Genomic DNA, 19,506 nt, shown 5'->3' on the forward strand with positions numbered 1-19,506 from the left:
TATCTCTTCAGATGCCCTCTCTCCAAATGTAGTCGCATTCGGAGATAGTGGGGTTTAGAACTTCAATATATGAATTTTGGGGGAGATATAATCTAGTCCATGACACTATCCTTCCCTAAAACCTAATACACATATCTTGATGTATCTGTCCATACTTTCAATTTAACATCTTTTAACAAATGAATGAATGAATAAACATGGCAGAGCTTCACAGCAAACTTTCATTGTTAGTCATTTTCTTTTCTTCCTAAAGGTTGCTAAATTTCCTTTCCAACCTCTCCACCCTCTGGCTATTTTTTATTGGGCAGTTCTTATGGAAGGCAAAAGAGCCTTAGCTGCCTGTTGCTGCTTAACAACATTGCCACAGTGCCTGCTCCAGCATATATATATATATATACTAAGAAATACGTTTAACTGCTTAATACAACATACACTGTTGTGTGAAACTGTCTCACAGTTTCTTTTTTTTTTTTAAGATTTTATTTATTTATTTGAGAGAGACAAAGAGAGGGAGCATGAGCAGCGAGAGGGAGAAGCAGACTCCCTGCTGAGCAGGGAGCCTAACACCGGGCTCCATCCCAGGACCCTGAGACCATGACCTGAGCTGAAGACAGACGTTTAACCGACTAAGACACCCGGGCACTCCTACCTCACAGTTTCTATGGTTCAAAAGCCCAGATATGACTTAACAGGACAGGACCCCTTGCTTAGTTTCAGAAGGCTGCTATTAAGTGTCAGCCGGGGCTCTGTCCTCATCTGAAAACAAGCTACTCACCTAGAGAACAAGCTACTCCAAGCTCATTCAGAGTTCAGTTAACAGAATTCAGTTCCTTGTATCTGTAGGGCTCCAGGCTTCAGGTGCATGCTGCCTGTTGAGCCAGTGGCCACCCTCAGCAGTTAAAGGCTGCTCGTGGGTTCTTGGCACATGGAGTTCCTGACATGGCCATTTGCTTCCTCAAAGCCAAGAAGGCAGTTCAGCAAGATGGTATTAAGATCTCATGCAACGTAATCAATGATCATGTACATTCCGTCACTTTTGCTGTATTCTCTTGATTAGAAAGAAGTCAGACAAAAAAAAAAAAAAAAAGAAGTCAGAGGCCACATCCACACCCAAGAAGTGGGGATTATACAAAGGTGTGCACACCAGAAGCCAAGTTCACAGAGGTCACCTTAAGAGTCAGCCTGTTGGCTTCTGCTTTCTTGGCTTTTTCTTCTTCTCCTCTCTGTTAGGGTCTCTGTGATCAGGACCCTGTGCCTATCTGATAACCACAGATGTAGGGAATGGGCATAGGGTCCTCATTCAGAGCAAGTCCCTCTTTATAGTACATCTGCCTATGCAGGAGCTGTCTGAAAGCAGAGAGCCCAATGGTTTTAGCTGTCCCAGATCTAAGAGTGGCAGAAGAATTCAGGCTGTGATGAGAGCCTCACCAGCCTGAACATCTCCTGGTTGCAATGCCAGGCTCCAAGGAGCCCCCACAGAGAGAGAATTACAGTTATCTGCATTTAACCAAGGCCTCAGAGCCCACGGGATGTTCCTCTGATGGGGCCAGGACCTTGCTCATTTTTCTTTTTAGGTCTCCACTGTTCTGATCCAAGGTCCAGCATATGGTAGGTGCTCAGTATACCTTAGGAAGAATGGATTAGCTCCATAATTAAAAAACAAATGACTGTGAAATCAGAACCAAAAGTACTTAGAGAATTTGTTAAAACAGTAAAAAGAGAATGAGATCCATATTCAGGTATAGAAAGGTGGCCAGAATAGGTTAAATAAAAGATAATGTTTCAAGTGATTATGTTTTTTAAAGAAAAAATATATAACTATAGGTATTAGAAATAATAATTGGCATAGTGATTATTGTCCACAATAGTCTATTTATTTTGTCCAGAATAGTCTAGTCTACATTTTATTTTCCTATCATATGTGACATTTTTCTATTTTGACTTAAAACAACAAAAAGAGGGATCCCTGGGTGGCGCAGCGGTTTGGCGCCTGCCTTTGGCCCAGGGCGCGATCCTGGAGACCCGGGATCGAGTCCCACGTCGGGCTCCCGGTGCATGGAGCCTGCTTCTCCCTCTGCCTGTGTCTCTGCCTCTCTCTCTCTCTGTATGACTATCATAAATAAATTTAAAAAAAAAAAGAATTACATAGAACACTAGGAAGCCAAGTGTTTCATCAATTAATCATGCCTCTCTTCCCTGTTTCCAAATATATGGTTATTAAGCTGATAATTCAAGGAATCCCATTTAACTCAACAAACATTTATGGAAAGCTTACCATAAGCAAGGCATTGGGGGGAATCCCTGGGTGGCTCAGTGGTTTAGCGCCTGCCGTCAGCCCAGAGCATGATCCTGGAGTCCCAGAATCCAGTCTCACATTGGGCTCCTTGCTTGGAGCCTGCTTCTCCCTCTGCCTGTGTCTCTGCCTCTCTGTGTCTGTCATGAATAAATAAATAAAATCTTAAAAAAAAAAAAAAAAAAAAAAAAGCAAGGTATTGGGAAGGACCAGACTGCTAGGGGTCAGTCTAACTTGATTGCAGTAAAGTGTTACACAGTTTCTCACAATCCAGTGATGGATAAGCTCAGGAAGGTGAATGGTACAATAGCGTTGTGATAGGATTCTGCAGCTACTTGAATAGCCATATAAACAGTTGATAAATAGAAAGCTTCCATCAACAGAAAGTTTCCCATGCAAAGTCACAGTCACTCTTCTTATACTCTGCCATAGTCAACATTTTTATGTATGACTTAAATGAAGAAGATAAGCACAAAGTTTAGAGCAATAGCTAATAGATGAAAAAAGCAAGATGCAAAATAACCTGAACAGCATTAAATTCAACAAGAATCACTGTTAAGTTTTGTATTTAGTTTCAAAAAAACCCACAGTACGATTCATGGGGATTCTTGGCTTGGCAGTAGTTCGTGTAAAAAAACAACTGGGTTTTTTTATTGACCACGGATTCATTATGAAGCATTAATGGAATGTGGCTGATAAAAACAAAGGCTAGGGCAATTCCTGACCGCAGTCATAAATCTAGTATCCAGATAAGAAGCTGGCGGTTCAATCCTGTTCTAGTCAGATCGCACTAGAGTTCTATTTTCACGTCTAGGCATTCATTTCACTGTTGGAACATGGCATCCTTAACCCATTTTTGTGAAGGAGTATTTTCTTACACTCCTGCTCCATCCTCTGTTCTCACATACTCCAAAAGAACTGCTAAAATGAGGTCTACTCTTCTTACATAGCAAGGTTATAAAGCAATGATGTCACGTGAGCCAGGTTTCTTATATGGATGTCAGCTCTGCCAGCTTTGTGTTGACTTATTCTTTTATTGCAGCCTCCTCTCTGTAGGGACTCAGGTCTAAATCTGGGGATGATGAAATGACCAGAAATCGAACTTACAACCACTACATGCACTCCAAATGACTCCTCCCTCCTACTACAGTCACAACACAACCTTTGTCCTTGAAACAGTTGCCCTGCCTAGATTTTTATTCTTTGTGCAAAGACTCCAAGACACCAGCCTTGACAAACTTCTATAGGAGTCCAAATCCACTGTTTCATCTGAAAATTGAGATCCCTGCTACTCTCAAATGCAAAGAAGTCATCAGAGTTCAGTAGTAGATGATCTCCTTTCCCTCTCCTATAAATGCCTCTCCTCCCTTACCAGCAATCCCTCCCAACTCTGGCTTCCCTCATTGTCCAGGCCTGAGAAATGGGAGTGTGCAAATGATTAGGAGGTAAAGAGGAAAAGGAGGAGAGAAAGAAAGAAAGAGATTTACCCTGACCCAGATATAGGTCCTTTTGCTATTGTTCCAGCAAATCATGGTTCTCTCCTCTCTTTTCTCTTCATCCCAAACCCTCTTCAGGGCACATACTGCCCAGGGGCTTGGGGAACCTCAGGCTTACAGGGTCTCCTCCTTCCAAAAGAGTTGATCCTAAAACTAGAACCAGTCCAGTAGGGCCACCTCCCAGTCCAGGCAAGATGCCAAGGATCTGCTGTGCCAGAACTTCTTCTTTATCTTCAACCAAAGGCTTAAGAAACTGTGGTCTGTCCAGCTAATGCCCTTGGGCTGGAGGGGTGGAGGTCATATCTATAAGTCAGGCTCTGTGCTCAATACTGTGAATGCTTTATCTCATTTAAGATCCATGGTAAGAGCGTCTGTGTGGCTCAGTGGTTGAACATCTGCCTTCAGCCTGAGTCATGATCCCAGGGTCCTGGGATGGAGTCCCATATCAGGTTCCCCACAGGGAGCTTTTCCCTCTGCCTGTGTCTCTGCCTCTTTCTCTTTCATGAATAAATAAATAAAATCTAAAAAAAAAAAAAAAAAAAAAAAAAATCCGTGGTAAATCCTGCTGTGATGTATCAATTAACCTGTCTTCCATTGCAAGAACAGAAAGCTCAATTCAAAATGGCATAAAGTACTGGGGATTACTAGTTTACACACTGTAAACAACATAAGAACAAGTTTCAGGGTGGGTTGTTTTAGGAGGTTAGCAACTTCAAGTAGTCCTGCTTTCTATCTCCTCACTCTACCAGTCACAGTGAGAGATTCCTTCTAGGGCTGGCCCCGGTTGCAGTCTCAAAGTGGCTTTCTGCTGCTACTAGGACTACCTATACCCCCCATTCTTATCTAGCAGGAGACAGGGAACATTTTTTTCCCTGGAAGTAACCAGTAAATTTCGGCAAGCTTACAGGCCTGAATTAAGCCACACTCAACATTACAACTACAAAATGGCCTAGAAATGGAAGTGTACTAGGCCTGAGCCTTCAAGAATGGAGTAGTCTGTTGGGCAGAGATGTGAGTACCGTAAAACAAAAGTTGTGGTAGTTACCAAGAGAAGAAAAGGTGTTGGAGAGGCAACATCAAGTCTCCCTTAGGTATACACTACCCCAGTTTTGCTGAGGAGCAACTGAAGTTCAAAAAGCTCATGCAACTTTTATAAGTGGGGGAGCCACGATTCTCACCCAGGCCTTTTCTGGCCCAACACCAGGATACCTTGAGGAATGAAACTAAAGAAAAACTGGAGTAGTAATCAGCCTTAAGTGTGTAGGTGGGAAAGGGGAGCAAGGGCTTCATGAGACTAGAAAAATCTAAGCCACTGTGTTAGCAATTAAGAGTCACTGAGATCAACCCACCCCACAAATCTGAGGCAGCTCAGAATGTGGGGGACATCAGTGGATACCATGCCTATCTCTTCAAATGTCTATAAACTGAAAAGAGACTACAAATCTATTACGCATGGGGATGCCCGGGTGGCTCAGGAGGTTGAGCATCTGCCTTTGGCTTACTGCATGATCCTGGGGCTCCGGGATTGATTGAGTTCCCCATCAGGGTCCCTGTGAGAAGCCTGCTTCTCTCTCTGCCTGTGTCTCTGTCTCATGTGTGTTTCTCATGAATAAATAAATAAAATCTTTAAGAAAACAAAACAAATCTATTACTCATGAAGGAAAGTTCTAGAGCACTGCTTTCCAAGTCCATTCTGGGTTAAATCAATGCTGTGATCTAGCCGGGGAAAACTCGCTGCAATGCATAAGATCGCTCCTCCAGGGAATGTCTTCTAAGTTCCAAAGGACAGAACTGCAAATAGGCTTCTGGAGCACAGGCCCATCCACTGCTGGGAAATGGCTTTCTTTGACTTGTTTATTCAGGAAAGCTGTTCTGGACTTTCACCCAGCAATTGCCTGGCAGGAGGTGACCTGGCTTTGCCCAACAGAGGGTGGAGCCAGCATGAGGATAAAGCTGATAGCTACTGCTCAGTGCTAAGTAGGCACCAAGCTATACCCTGAGAAAGGAGAATAGCATTCAGAGGCCATAGTACAATTGATCCCTGACAAGGGACTCTATTTAAGGAGTGTAAGTCTCCCCTTCACACCCTATTTCTATTTGGTGGAAGAGGAAAAAACAAGGTTACATGCACTCATGTGGCCTGAAAGGCTTTTTCAAGTTTTAAGGGTCAATGAATTTAAATTTTCCTTTAAGCAGCTGCCAGTTCTCCTTCCCATTGAGGTCTCTCATGAGGCAGCAGCAGGTTTGAGAACTGTGCGCTGGGGCGGCTGCGCTGGCCTTAAAGTCTATTTTGAGTGATTTTACTGTTCCTGGTCCTGGCAAACTTATCCATTTTTCTGACAATATTTAGAGTCTGATGTAAGTGTGAACTAGATAATGACCTTTAAAGTCATAGCATGATGTCCTGTTTAAAGCTTTAATTTCTTCTTCAGAGCATCTGCGAAGTCTTCTGCCCCCTCTTCATGGCCTCTTGGTGATTCCCCCAAGTCTCTGTCCATTTGGTGGGGTGGGGACTGCTGTACAATGGGCAGAACCTTCACGTGTCCTGGGCCGTGAGGAGTTTCTGAGCCAGCTGAAACCATTCCTTACACTCCAGAAGCTCTCGTGGCCCATTCTGAGATGTAAAATACTGACCGGTTCATCTCAGGCACATCTTTCTCTCTGGATATTTTAGGATCTTTCCCAAAACACATATGAGAGCATATAACTAGCTTCCTCCATGAGTAGTCACTAGAACTTGGCTAACATTTCAAGCCTGACATGGCTAAAACAATACCATATCTGCAGCTTAACTTTAGGTGACTCACCAGAAAAGCTATTTTAAACAAAATTTGTAGAGACTGGGATTACATTTGTTCTAAGAAAAACAGACTGAAGGGACAAAAGGCTAATGTAATATTTTGAAATGCTCTTTTTAAGTTCATAGAAGCCCTGCTGTATTTTCTTAACAGCATCCTAGTTACCAAGCACAACAGGAGGGGCAAAATTGGTATCTAAAACACTCAAACAACCATGTCCTGACACCATCCAGCAGGAGTGTATGTTCATCAGAGAACAGGTTTACAGAAATAGCAATGGTCTTATTCATCTGGTCACCAGGGAGCCTTGTAAAGTCTCTTGCAAAGTAACATTGGCCAGGGGGAGCCTGGGTGGCTCAGTAGGTTAAGCATCTGCTGTCAGCTCAGGTCATGATCTTGGGGTCCTGGGATCAAGCCCAGCATTGTCAGTCGGGGCTCACTGCTCTGTGGGGAATCTGCTTCTCCCTGTCCCTCTGTCTCCCCCACCCACCCCCGCTCATGCACATACCTGCTCTCTCACTCACTCTCTCTCTCTCAAATAAATAAATATTTTTTAAAAATAACATTTGTCAGGATAAAGCTCTGGTAGCCTCATGAAGGAAAAGAGTTTACCAGGCACCTGTCTTACCTTGTGATTGTCTTCAGTTCTCCTGGAAATTACTACACTCTTTTCCCCACGCCAGAGTATAGAACCAGACTAGGGTTTCTAGCTCTGACATTTGGGCTGGCACAGGGTTTTGAGGGAGAGCAAAGGATCAACATGCACAAGACAAGAGGCTCTCATTGTACTCAAATCAAGCATGCAGGTAAGCACCAAACTCATTCTTCCGAGAAGCTGATTCCCTTCCTGAAAAAATATTCATGTATGAACCCTAAAAAAAAAAAGGAACAGAAAAAATTGAACTCATAGAAAGAGAGTAGAATGGTCACAGCCAAGAGCAGCTGAGAAGATGGTAGCTGTTGATCAAAACGTATAAACTTTCAGTTATAAAATGAATAACTCAAAAAAAAATAAAATAAAATGAATAACTCTGGGGATGCCTGGGTGGCTCAGCGGTTGAGTGTCTGCCTTTGGCTCAGGGCGTGATCCCAGGGTCCCAGGATCGAGTCCCACATCAGGCTCCCTGTGAGGAGCCTTCTTCTCCCTCTGCCTATGTCTCTGCCTTTCTCTCTGTCTCTCATGAATAAATAAATAAAATCTTTAAAAAAAGAAGAATTCAAAAAAAAAATAAAAAAAAATAAAAAAAAAGAAGAATTCTGGGGATTGAATGTACAGCCACAAAGACTATAGTTACCAATACTGTGTTATATACTTGAAACTTGCCCAAATGGTAAACCTGAAGCACTCTCACCACACCCACAGACCCCAAGGGTAACTATGTGTGAAGTGATGGTAATATGTCACAGTATACATATATGTCCAATCATCATGTCACAATATCCATATATGTTCAATTATTGTATATTTAAAATATATATAATTTTATTTGTCAGTTATACCTCAGTAAAGCTGGGGGTGAGGAGGGGAGAGTGAAAAAGAAAACCTACAAAAATGAGAATCTCCAGGAAGGGAGGGAAAGTTGAAATCACTACTTCCAACTCTGTATTCTTGAGTTTTCTTTCATGCTTTGGGTCTCCACTTAACTTTCCACGACCATCAATACATGAGCCCTCTGGGAGATTCTGATATTTTTTTTTTGTAGTACACAAGCCCCTTCCCTGAACTCTGCTTTACATAGCTGAGACAGGCCAGAACTTTTCCAAAGCCTTTATGAGATTCTAAGAAAGACCAATGGAGACATAAACAACAAAATATGTGGAACATAAACAGGCTTATGCAAAACAGTAACAGTGGTAACATTTGGGAAATGAGACAGGGAAGGAGGAATTTTGTACAATATAACCTTTTTTACAATATAACCTTCTTGTTTGATTTTTTCTCAAGAATTATGTTTAATTTGTAATAGATACATATTTTGAAGCTTATATGGTATCAGTTTTGGTCCTACCATAGCATTCTAGTTTCTGTGATTTACTCTACCCACTGATTGTACCTTATTAACTCTGAGAGTCTTCATTCTACTTCTTGCTACCCCCATTTCTCCCAAACAGGTCTCACAGACCTTCCAGCAAGAACCCTGGATGATAAATTTGATCATTCATTCAACAAATGTGCTACCACATGCCAACTATCAGGCCAGACACTGAGTAATGGCTTATTACACAGCTTCACTGCCTATTAGTAACACTTAGATGCCTTTTCTCTTTGATAGGAAAATAAAATCAAGTGTCATTTCCTTCCATCTAGGAGGTCCCAGATTTGCTTTTTTTTTTTTTAAGTTGGCTCCCTGCCCAGCATGGAGCCCCACACAGGACTAGAACTCAAGACCCTGAGATGAAGACCTGAACCAAGATAGAGTCTTGTCACTCAACCAACTGAGCCACCGAGGCGCCCTAGATCTTATTTTTTTTTAAGGAGGAAGAATAGGCATTTAAAATTATGTGAAAACATACTTAATAGATTCATTAATCTCTGCCAATGAAAAGATCTTGGTTGAAAGAATTCCTAGAAGACAATGGAAAAGAACTCATTTACATACAAATGGATCCTCCTGAGGAATGCGAGAGGAAAATCCCACTTTCTGATTTGGAGCAGCAACAACTACTAATTTGGTCAAGAGTAGGACATCTCTGTGCTCTGGGTGCCTCTAAGATGACTAAGGGCCCTTACCAAGCCCATATAAGCTTATGACTACTAACTCTTCCTATGCTCTTCACCTGTGCCTATCCCTCTGTTCATCTAACTTGAGCTCAAAAATTCTCATCTGAGAGTGATTCAAATTGGGCTACCTTCATTACTCTGGGGGCCTCACTTTTTTTTTAGGGGGGGCTCACTTTCTTAATCAGCTTCTGTTTCCTCACGGAAGACCAAAAAAAAAAAAAACATTTGGAGACATCACAAAGGGATCTCATCCCAAGGTTTACAGCCACCTCTGCTGAGGAAAGTGCTTCCCAGGGCACCTTCAAGGAATACTACCCACTGGCACTCCCCTGAGAGAACAGTCTGCTTGGGAAATTTGCCTTGAGTTATGACTTCCATGACGTCATGGCCCCACGAGGAAAGGGCTTCCAAACCTGTATTTCATTGGCCAGGGTCCTGTGTGGACTCCTTTGGAAGGTTGTCAGGGGTCAGTCAGGGAAGCTGCCCTTCCCTCTTCCCCTCTACATAACTTTTACCAAGGGATGGGGGCAGACAGGACTTAATGGTTGAAAAGAAGGAAGCCACCTGTGTGGCCCAACAATCCATCCTAGGAAATGACAGACCAGATGGTATCCAACTACACAAACATATATTCTGAAATCCCCCAAATTCTTCAAGTCATTTTGCTAAAATAAACCTGATGCGTAACCATCCTAGAATCATTTCAAGAATTTATTCCTAAGAAAACAGCAGGTGGCAGCAAAGTTTCACATTTTTTTATCCTTTGGCTGGAATGAAAACAAAGTGTCCTGGAATAATCTGCTCATCTCTGAGTCAGCCAGCTGGCCCAGAGACGGGCACTCTGCCATCTTGTAATGTGGAGAATATAGAGTCTTCTTGAGTGGACTCTGTGCATTTTGACAAAAGAATCCAAAAAAAAAAAGGGACGCCTGGGTGACTCAGCAGTTGAGCGCCTGCCTTTGGCCCAGGGCATGATCCTGGAGTCCCAGGATCGAGTCCCGCATCGGGCTCCCTGCATGGAGCCTGCTTCTCTCTCTGCCTGTGTCTCTGCCTCGGTCTCATGTGTGTTTCTCATGAATAAATAAATAAAATCTTTTTTTTTTTAAATCCAAAAAATGTCTCCCCCAACCTCCAGCCAGATGCCTGCCTGGCTCTGGAGGCCAGGCAGGACAGCAACTGCCACAGAATGGCCAGATCAGAAGCAGAGGCTGTGGTCCGGAGTCTCTTATTCTCTTACCCAATGTCAAAGGGGCTGCTCACACCCAATGGGGAGGGCATCAGAGAAATCCGAGTATTATTAGGTGGAAATATGCCTAAGAATTGTGTACACACCTCACAGCATTTTCACCATCTCTTATGATGTAACCCATGGGGTGAAATATGTGGGTGGAGAAAGACAAGGGAGACAAGGGGCTTTCAAATCTGGTCTCTGGTACACCTAGAGATTTAGGGACCTTACCACCTCACAGCTGCTGCAGCTTTGGGCTCAGGAGAAGGGCAGTGCCAAAATCACTGTCTGGTTTGGCCTCAAATGTCTTCCTTGCCTTAGTATTGTGCTTGGCTCCCAACTTCAAGTTGTGGCTGGAAAGTTTCCATTGCCACAGCACAGCACTGGAGTTTGGAACCCAAATTTTTGCTGAACTGTTTTGCAGAGTAAATCCAGTTTTGTCTTTAAGAAGTGACTAGCCAGTTTATTTCATCCCCAAATGGTGCTTTGTGCTCTGCATACCTTTTTTTTTTTTTTTCCAAGATTTTATTTACTTGAGAGAGAGAACAGGCACTGAGGAACACACAAGGGGGGGATGGGCAGAAGCAGAGGGAGAAGCAGGCTCCCCGCTGAGCAGGGAGCCCCATGTGGGCTGGATGCCAGGCCTCGCAGATCATGACCGAGCTGAAGGCAGATGCTTAACCTACTGAGCCACCCACGCACTCCTCTCTCAGACCTACTTTAGATTGAGCTGCTTACTTTCCATCCAGGAGGAAACTCTCTTATTGTTTAGAAGAGAGATGGAGGAGGGTGTAGATGGGGCTGGAGGATTTTGTGTAGTCATTGTTTTTAAAGTTACAAAAGTTACAGAAAAAATACAAAACTCAAGACCTTGTTCCAAGATCCTAAACAGATTTTACAAACAGATATATTTATGGGTTTTCTTTCTGGAAGTGGAACTGATAGAAAAGTGAGTAGCTTTGGCCTTTTGTACGTTACATAATTACATCTGCAGCATTAGCAGCTCCTGGTGATCAAAGAGAACATTCCTGAAAGGTGCAGTGGAGGTAGGGTAAGTTCATTTTTTTACGTAACACGGGGTGTCAGCCCTAAGCACATGATTTTTTTTTTCTTTCCTGCAGAAAATGTGATCTTGTTCTGATCTTAAGGACAAACTTCACAGCTCTCTGCAAGGGAAGGGTTCTTTAAAATTATCTGCTAAGGAAAACATTCTATAATTCCTTTGAATGTAATAAACAATATCTTTGGGGGCAACTTGCAGCAAAGGTTCCAGAATTCATATCAACATTTAATTCCCTCTCTGCATGTATGTTCTACACTCCCCAAATATGATGTTAAATCATTTAATGCAGAGAATTGACAGCACCAGGAAAATATTTGGATAACTGTCTGGAGTTGCCATTATTGGCTTTAATTATGACCTACTGGCTCTTGGGTCCTGAGGCAGCCAGAAAATGAGATACGTATGCCAAAATATTCATTAGAATTCCCTTTTCAGTCATTGTTCAGAAAGAAAAAGTTTCCTTCTGGCTCCCATCTTCAGTGCTTTTAAGTAGAGTCATTAATATGCCAGATTTTTTAAAGGATTGGTCAGAAAACAAGATTATGTGCATACCTTGTATTTTGCATTTAAAAACATCTTGAAAAGGTCAAACATCCCTTTGCTCTCATTCTATTACCATGAAGAAAGAATTGTTTTTGCAGTCTTGAAGTTAACTGGTACTATCCACCCAGACCTCCTCCTCCAAGCTCTCTTGAAAAGACATAATCCTATAAGTTTTGGAACCGGATGTACTAGTGAAGCACAGCTTGACCCTCCAGAGCAACTAGTCAGAGATGTTTTCATTCCTTCTGCTCTTCACTGCTCGTTTCTCACTGTATATAAGATCCTAGACTGTTGGACCTATAGGGGTAGATACTTAGAGCTCATGGATTTCATCTCCTCATTTTAAAGATGATTAATCCAAAGTGAAGTGGCACACACACCGTTTCAGCTTTAGGTTCTGGCATGGAGAAAAAGCAGGTGCTTTTCTTTCTTTCTTTCTTTCTTTCTTTCTTCTTTCTTTCTTTCTTTCTTTCTTTCTTTCCACCAGTACATCCTTGTTACCTTTAAAAACAGTTGGCATTTAATGAGCATTTACTACACTGGCAGACAGAGTGTTGATGCTTCCATACACGTTGTCCTCACAACAATTCTGTAAGGTAAATATTATTATCCCCACTTTATAGCTAATGAAACTGAGACTCAGGTTAAGGGATTTGCCCAAAATTACAGGGCTAGGAGGAAGAATCCATTTGCAAACTCAAGGTTGCCTGACTTCAAAGCCTATATCCTTTACTCTTCCCCCATGCTGTCTGCTGAATGAAGTAAGGCCAGAGTGCAAATCAGTTTCGGCTCTCACATCACTTTAATTTTTCAAATTATGGGGGGAGTAATGAGTCCTCCACAGTGATAAAGTAGAAAAGGATGACTATATCTAGGTAGTTCCCATTTACCAGAATCTGCAAAGGTATCAACAGGGACCATATAGATGCAACTATTTCCCATTATGTATTTGTCATGTTTAACAGGACAGTTTATTCTGAAAACTTTTAAAAGACTTCCCAGCTTTTAATAAAAGTTGGCTGATTCAGTGTTGACAATTTTTCCCTCATTTAATAGAAAATTGGTGGGGGAAATTCGGGATGAGTGCTTATTTTGGGAACAAATAATTTGGAGGGTTGTTTTTTATGCTCCAGGTCACAGAGAGCTGGGAAAGCAGATGTGGTATGAATTAGGGAAGTTTATCTGATGGTTGTCTACAGTGGCACAGAGGACGGAGTTATTGCCCGGAAACGCTTGAGTTTTCCACTGAAACACAGGCTGGGAAAGAAACTTTGACGTTTTAGAAAAACTAATAAAGTTAAGATAAAGTTGGAATGTCATGTTTTAAATTAAAGAACGTGAGATGGAAGCATCTAGGTTTGTTAACCTCAGTGCCAGTGAAAACTTTGTGTAAACTGAAACTTTACTTTGTCCCAAAGAGACAAATCATTTACCTGGATTAGTTATAAGTAACCTGCCTGTTCCCTGCTCCCACAATTCCTCCTCTCTGAAAATGAAGTCATTCAAACCCCTCTATAGATAAGTCCATGCCTGGTCAGGGAGTCTTAAAGGAACATCACCTCCATGTTGGGTTGTTTCAGTGTCCACTGCTACCCTGCTAATCCAAGCCAACATCATCTCTCAGCTGCACCATTGCAATAACAATATATCCAGTGCCTGGAACAGGGCCCACAATAGAGTAAGAACTTAATAAAAGATTGACGGACTGATTGAACAACATCCTGCTAGCCCTTATAATCAGGGACCCAGTGCTGATTCCCTAACCCTACTTGTATGTCTGAGGTGGAGCCCCAGGACGTGATACCCTGTCTCTAGGACTACAGCCCTGCCCTGTTCTAGCCAATCTGCTTGACAGCAGCTAGTCTACTAGGGCTGCTATAACAAAATGCCATAAATCAAGTGGCTTAAACAATGGATTTTTTTTTCTTACAGCTCTGGAGGCTAAAAGTCCAAGATCAGGGTGCCAACTGGTCTGGTTTCTTCTGAGGCCCTCCTCTTGGCTTGCAGATGGCTACCTTCTCACTGGCCCTCACATGCTCAACCTTGAGTCTGTCTGTTATCTACGTATTCATCTCCTGTTTCGTGTAAGGACACCAGTCATATGGGCAGCCCAGGTGGCTCAGCGGTTTAGCGCCGCCTTTGGCCCAGGGCCTGATCCTGGAGACTCAGATGAGTCCCATGGTGGGCTCCCTGCATGGAGCCTGCTTCTCCCTCTGCCTATGTCTCTGCCTCTCTCTCTCTCTCTCTGCCTGTGTCTCTGCCTCTCTCTCTCTTTCTCTCTTGTCTCTCATGAATAAATAAAATCTTAAAAAAAAAAAAAAAAGACACCAGTCATATTGGATTAAGACCCACACACAAGACCTCATTTTACCTTAATTATCACTTTATTTACCTTATCTCCAAATATACACATTGTTAGATTCTAAGGATAAGACTTCAACATATGAATTTGGGGAGGGGAGACACAATTCAGCCCATGATGAGCTGTCACAAGCAGCATCCCCACTCTGCCTTCTATAGGTAGACTTCTGTGGGACCTAACGTTTGCTCCTAGAATGCCCACTGCTGTGTTCTCTGCCATTCTTGATGCCCTGTTACTTCCTGCTGTTCCTCCTTGATGCCAATGCCTTCCAGCAAAACCATCTGTTGCCTGTTACTTCACCCTGGGCTGGCCTTCTTCCCATCACCTGCAGCTGGTCTTCTCTCCGAACACCTGTCCCTGCTGGCTGCAGTTAACCCTTCTACTTCTGGCTGTGTTACTGGATGCAACCCTAAATCTTAAACAACTAGGGGCACCTGGGTGGCTCATTGATTGAGCGTCTGCTTTTGGCTCAGGTCATGATCCTGGGGTCCTGGAATGGAGTCCTGCATCAGGCTCCCTGCATGGAGTAGCTCCTTAAAAAAATAAATAAATAAAGCACCCCCAAGTAATTTTTTTTAAAGTAGGCTCCATGCTCAATGTGGGCTTGAACTCATGACCCCGAGATCAAGGTTACATGCTCTACCAACTGAGCTATCCAGATGTCCCAATTTTATTTTTTAAAAAACAGGTCTTATCTTCAAGTAATCTCTACAGCCATCGTGGGGCTCGAACTCACAGCCCACCAAGAGTCCCATGCTTCACCAACTGAGCCAGCCAGGTGCCCCTCTCCCAAGTAATTTTAACAGGAAGAGGCTAAGGATCACTGCTTTTTTTATTTTTTTAAGATTTTATTTATTTATTTATGAGAGACAGAGTGGCAGAGACACAGGCAGAGGGAGAAGAAGGCTCCTTGCAAGGAGCCTGATGTGGGACTCAATCCCCAATCTCTGGACCATGCCCTGAGCCAAAGGCAGACGCTCAACCACTGAGCCACCCAAGCATCCCAGGATTACTGCTTTAACTGGAGAAACAAGCCTATCAAATTTAGACAAAAACTAGAACACCAAAGAGTAGGGTAGGAGAGCCTGTCCCACATATGACTTGCGATTATAATGCACTGAGTGTCCAGTCTCACCCAAATACAGAAATGGGTGACTCTCCCTTCAGCTCTACCATCCCTTTGGTGTGAAGTGCCCATCCCTCCATCCAAGAAGCTGAGGATGACTTCTTAACATCTTTTACCCCTGGGATCGAGTCCCACGTCAGGCTCCCTGCATGGAGCCTGCTTCTCTTTCTGCCTCTCTCTCTCTCTCTCTCTCTCTCTCTCTGGGTCTCTAATAAATAAATAAAATCTTTAAAAAAAAAAAAAAAAAAGAGCAGCCCAGGTGGCTTGGCGGTTTAGCGCTGCCTTCGGCCCAGGGATAGAGTCCCACGTCAGGCTCCTTACATGAAGCCTGCTTCTCCTTCTGCCTGTGTCTCTGCCTCTCTCTCTCTCTCTCTCTCTCTCTCTCTCTGTGTGTGTCTCTAATAAATAGAATCTTAAAAAAAAAAAATCTTTTACCACACAGAGCAATCAAGATGGCTCAACAAGGCCTGGACAGAGGGAAGTATCACTTCTGCTGGGGCCACCTAAGCATGGCTGATGATGATGAAAGACACCCCCATCACCAGCCCTGCAGGGGTAATAAAAACAAAACCACCAGCTAACGTGGCTCTTCAGTTCAGCAACAGCGGGACTCACTCAAAAGGCAGATCAGTTCCAGGCATCAACGGCCTCCACAGGATTCCCGGGGCTGATGGACAGTGTCTGCAGGGTGCTGTCCTCTTCTGGGTGGGGTCTTCTCCAGGATTCCCTCCAACCTCTTAGGTCCCTGCCATCCCCCAGCCTAGGGAGGGCTTGGGTGAAGTCTGTCTCTTTATAGACTCTTTCCAATAGGTTCTTAGGACAAAACCCAATCCCTCATGTTTCCGGGCCTTCCGTTTTGATTCTCAAGGGCTTTTTCTTCTCTCAACAAAACCTGGTTCTCTGCAAATAAAAGGCTTTGGCTTTCAAAACTATTGTTTTTGATGTGGGCTTCAAGAGGCTATTTTAAAAGTCAGAAAACTGAACATTGACTGTTTTATTCTGTTTCTCTCCGCATTCCCTGTGTACCAATCCTAGTTCTCCTCGAGGCAATGCCTCCGATTTACTAGGGGAAAGGTCAAGTGGAAAGAGTATAGCAAAGAAAAGCACAAAGATTAACATTTCAAGATACTCTCTTTCTGTAAGAAATACTGCATCATTGACCACTCCAGGGCCCCACCCGACCCTGACAAGTGAGCAGGCCAGGATGTTCTGGCTGAGTTTACACAAGCAGAGTGGAGAATCAAGATTTATCTTGATAATACAAGCTCTAAATGACAATTATTAAAACATTTTTTTCTTCGACAAGTCAACGGCATGAAAACAAAAATGAGGGCTGTTGCTCTAGATTAAAAGAAACTTAGAGATGTAACGATCTTGTTGGCAGTCTGTTTTGAGCAAACCACTGTCAAAAGACATTTTTGAGGCAATAAGGCAAATTTGATTATGGACTGGGTATGAGATGATACCACAAAATTACTGTTAACGTTAAGTGTGACAATAGCATTTGGTTATATAAGAAAACTTTTTTTTTAAACAGACGTATATAGAAGTGTGTGTGCGGGTGAAATGATATAATGCCTGGGGAAAAGAGAAGGATGGATGGAAAGAAGGAAGGAAAAGAAAACCAGATTCTTTGGCAAGAAACAAAACAAAAGAAAAAGGGATAGATGAATTACGCACTGCAAAAATCTTGGTGTTAGTTTTTTGGGTGGTTTTTTTTTTTTTTTTTAAGTAAACTCAATACCCAACATGGGGTTTGAATTTGCAGCTCCAAGATCAAGAGTTGTGTGTTCTACCAACCAAACCAGCCAGGGGACACTGATAAGTGTTAGATTTATTTTTTTATTATTTTTTATTTTTTATTTTTTGAGAGGAAGGGAGGCGGGGGAGGGGCAGTGGGAGAGGGAGGAGATAATCTCAAGCAGGCTCCATGCCCAGTGCAGAGCAGGACATGGGGCTTGACCTCATGACCCTGATATCATGACCTGAGCCAAAATCAAGAGTCAGATGCTTAACTGAGCCTCCCAGGTGCCCCTAGATTCTAATGATAGGTATATGGGAGTTCATTGTTATTATCTCTATTTTTTGTGTAAGTTTGAAAAGTTGAATGATAATTTTTTTAATTGTTAAACTGGTACAGGAAAAGATGGACTGAGCAATGGAAGGGAATAAAAGGACCAGAAACAGATTCAAATATTTACTGTTTAAGAATTTAGGTGGGGGGGCAGCCCAGGTGGCCCAGTGGTTTAGTGCCGCCTTCGGCCTGGGGCGTGATCCTGGAGACCCGGGATCGAGTCCCACATCAGGCTGCCTGGATGGAGCCTGCTTCTTCCTCTGCCTATGTCTCTGCCTCTCTCTCTGTCTCTGTGTCTCTCATGAATAAATAAATAAAATCTTTAAAAAAAAAAAAAGAATTTAGGGGGTGGGGAGATGGGCTAAATGGGTGATGGGGATTCGTGCACTTGCTGTGATGAGCAGCACCAGGTGTTGTATGGAAGTGTTGAATCACTAAATTCTATACCTGAAACTAATATAACACTATGTTAACTACAATTAAAATAGAAACTTAAAAAAATGTTTTTGTTATATTACTGATTTGCTGGCGGATGAACTCTTTCTTCAAATAAAATCTGAGGGACGCCTGGGTGGCTCAGCAGTTGAGTCTCTTCGTTTGGCCTGGGGCCTGGGGTGTGATCCTGGGGTCCTAGGATTGAGTCCCACATCAGGCTTTCTGCATGGAGCCTGCTTTGCTCTGTGTGTCTCTGCCTCTCTTTCTGTCCCTCTCATTAATAAATAAATAAAATTTGAAAACAAAATCTGAAATGGAGCCCCAACATATAAAACAAAACAAAAGAGTAGAACTGCTCTATCTGGAAGCAGCAGCAAGAATCTGGCTTTTTGCTTCCTCTTTGTCTCCCCAGGAATCTGCAGAAATAACTCAGGAAAATCCTGTGGCTCTATAGAACACAGCTTGAAAACCTCTGTAGTATATGATGATGAAGGAAGCCTCTCAAATCCTGCAGAAAATGTGTACTACCTAGTGTATGTGTTAGGCAACTGGCTAACAATTTGGGAGAAAATAAATCAAGTTAAATCCCTACTCATATCATATGCCAAAATAAGTTCCAGTTCCATTAAAATGTTTAGATTTCTTTTTTTTTTTTTAAGTTTTATTTATTTATTCATGAGAGAGAGGCAGAGACACAGGCAGAGGAGAGAAGCAGGCTTCCTGCAGGAAGCCTGATGTGGGACTCGATCCCTGAACCCAGGGATCACGCCCTAGGCCAAAGGCAGATGCTCAACCGCTGAGTCACCCAGGCGTCCACTTTCATGATAATTTATATTCTCTCTCTCTGTTCTTGATCCTTTTATTCTATTGGAGTGTTTGTCTTTTTCCTATTGATTTGAAGCACTACCTAATGATTAAGAATATTAAAATCTGTCATGGGGATGCCGGGGTGGCTCAGCAGTTGAGCATCTGCCTTTGGCCCAGGGCGTGGTGATCCCCGGATCAGGGATCAAGGCCCACATAGGGCTTCCTGCAGGAAGCCTGCTTCTCTCCTCTGCCTGTGTCTCTGCCTCTCTCTCTGTGTCTCTCAAGAATGAATAAATAAATTTTTTTTAAAAAATAAAATAAAAAATAAATTATCATGAAGGTATGTTAAAGAGGATTCCTTTGAAGGAGCTGGAAAGGGGTATAGAAATTAAAGGAGAAAAAAATAAATAATTAAAACAAGAGAAGCTCTGCATCGACTGCTAATGATAATTTGCCTTAAACTGAGGCATATGCTTAATTCATCTCTGTGCACCTGAGTTCAATTTTCAAAAGTATGGGACACCTGGGTGGCTCAGCCATTGAGCACCTGCCTTTGGCT

The sequence above is a fragment of the Vulpes lagopus genome, chromosome 15 (assembly GCF_018345385.1).
Source record: "Vulpes lagopus strain Blue_001 chromosome 15, ASM1834538v1, whole genome shotgun sequence".
Lineage (NCBI taxonomy): Eukaryota > Metazoa > Chordata > Mammalia > Carnivora > Canidae > Vulpes > Vulpes lagopus.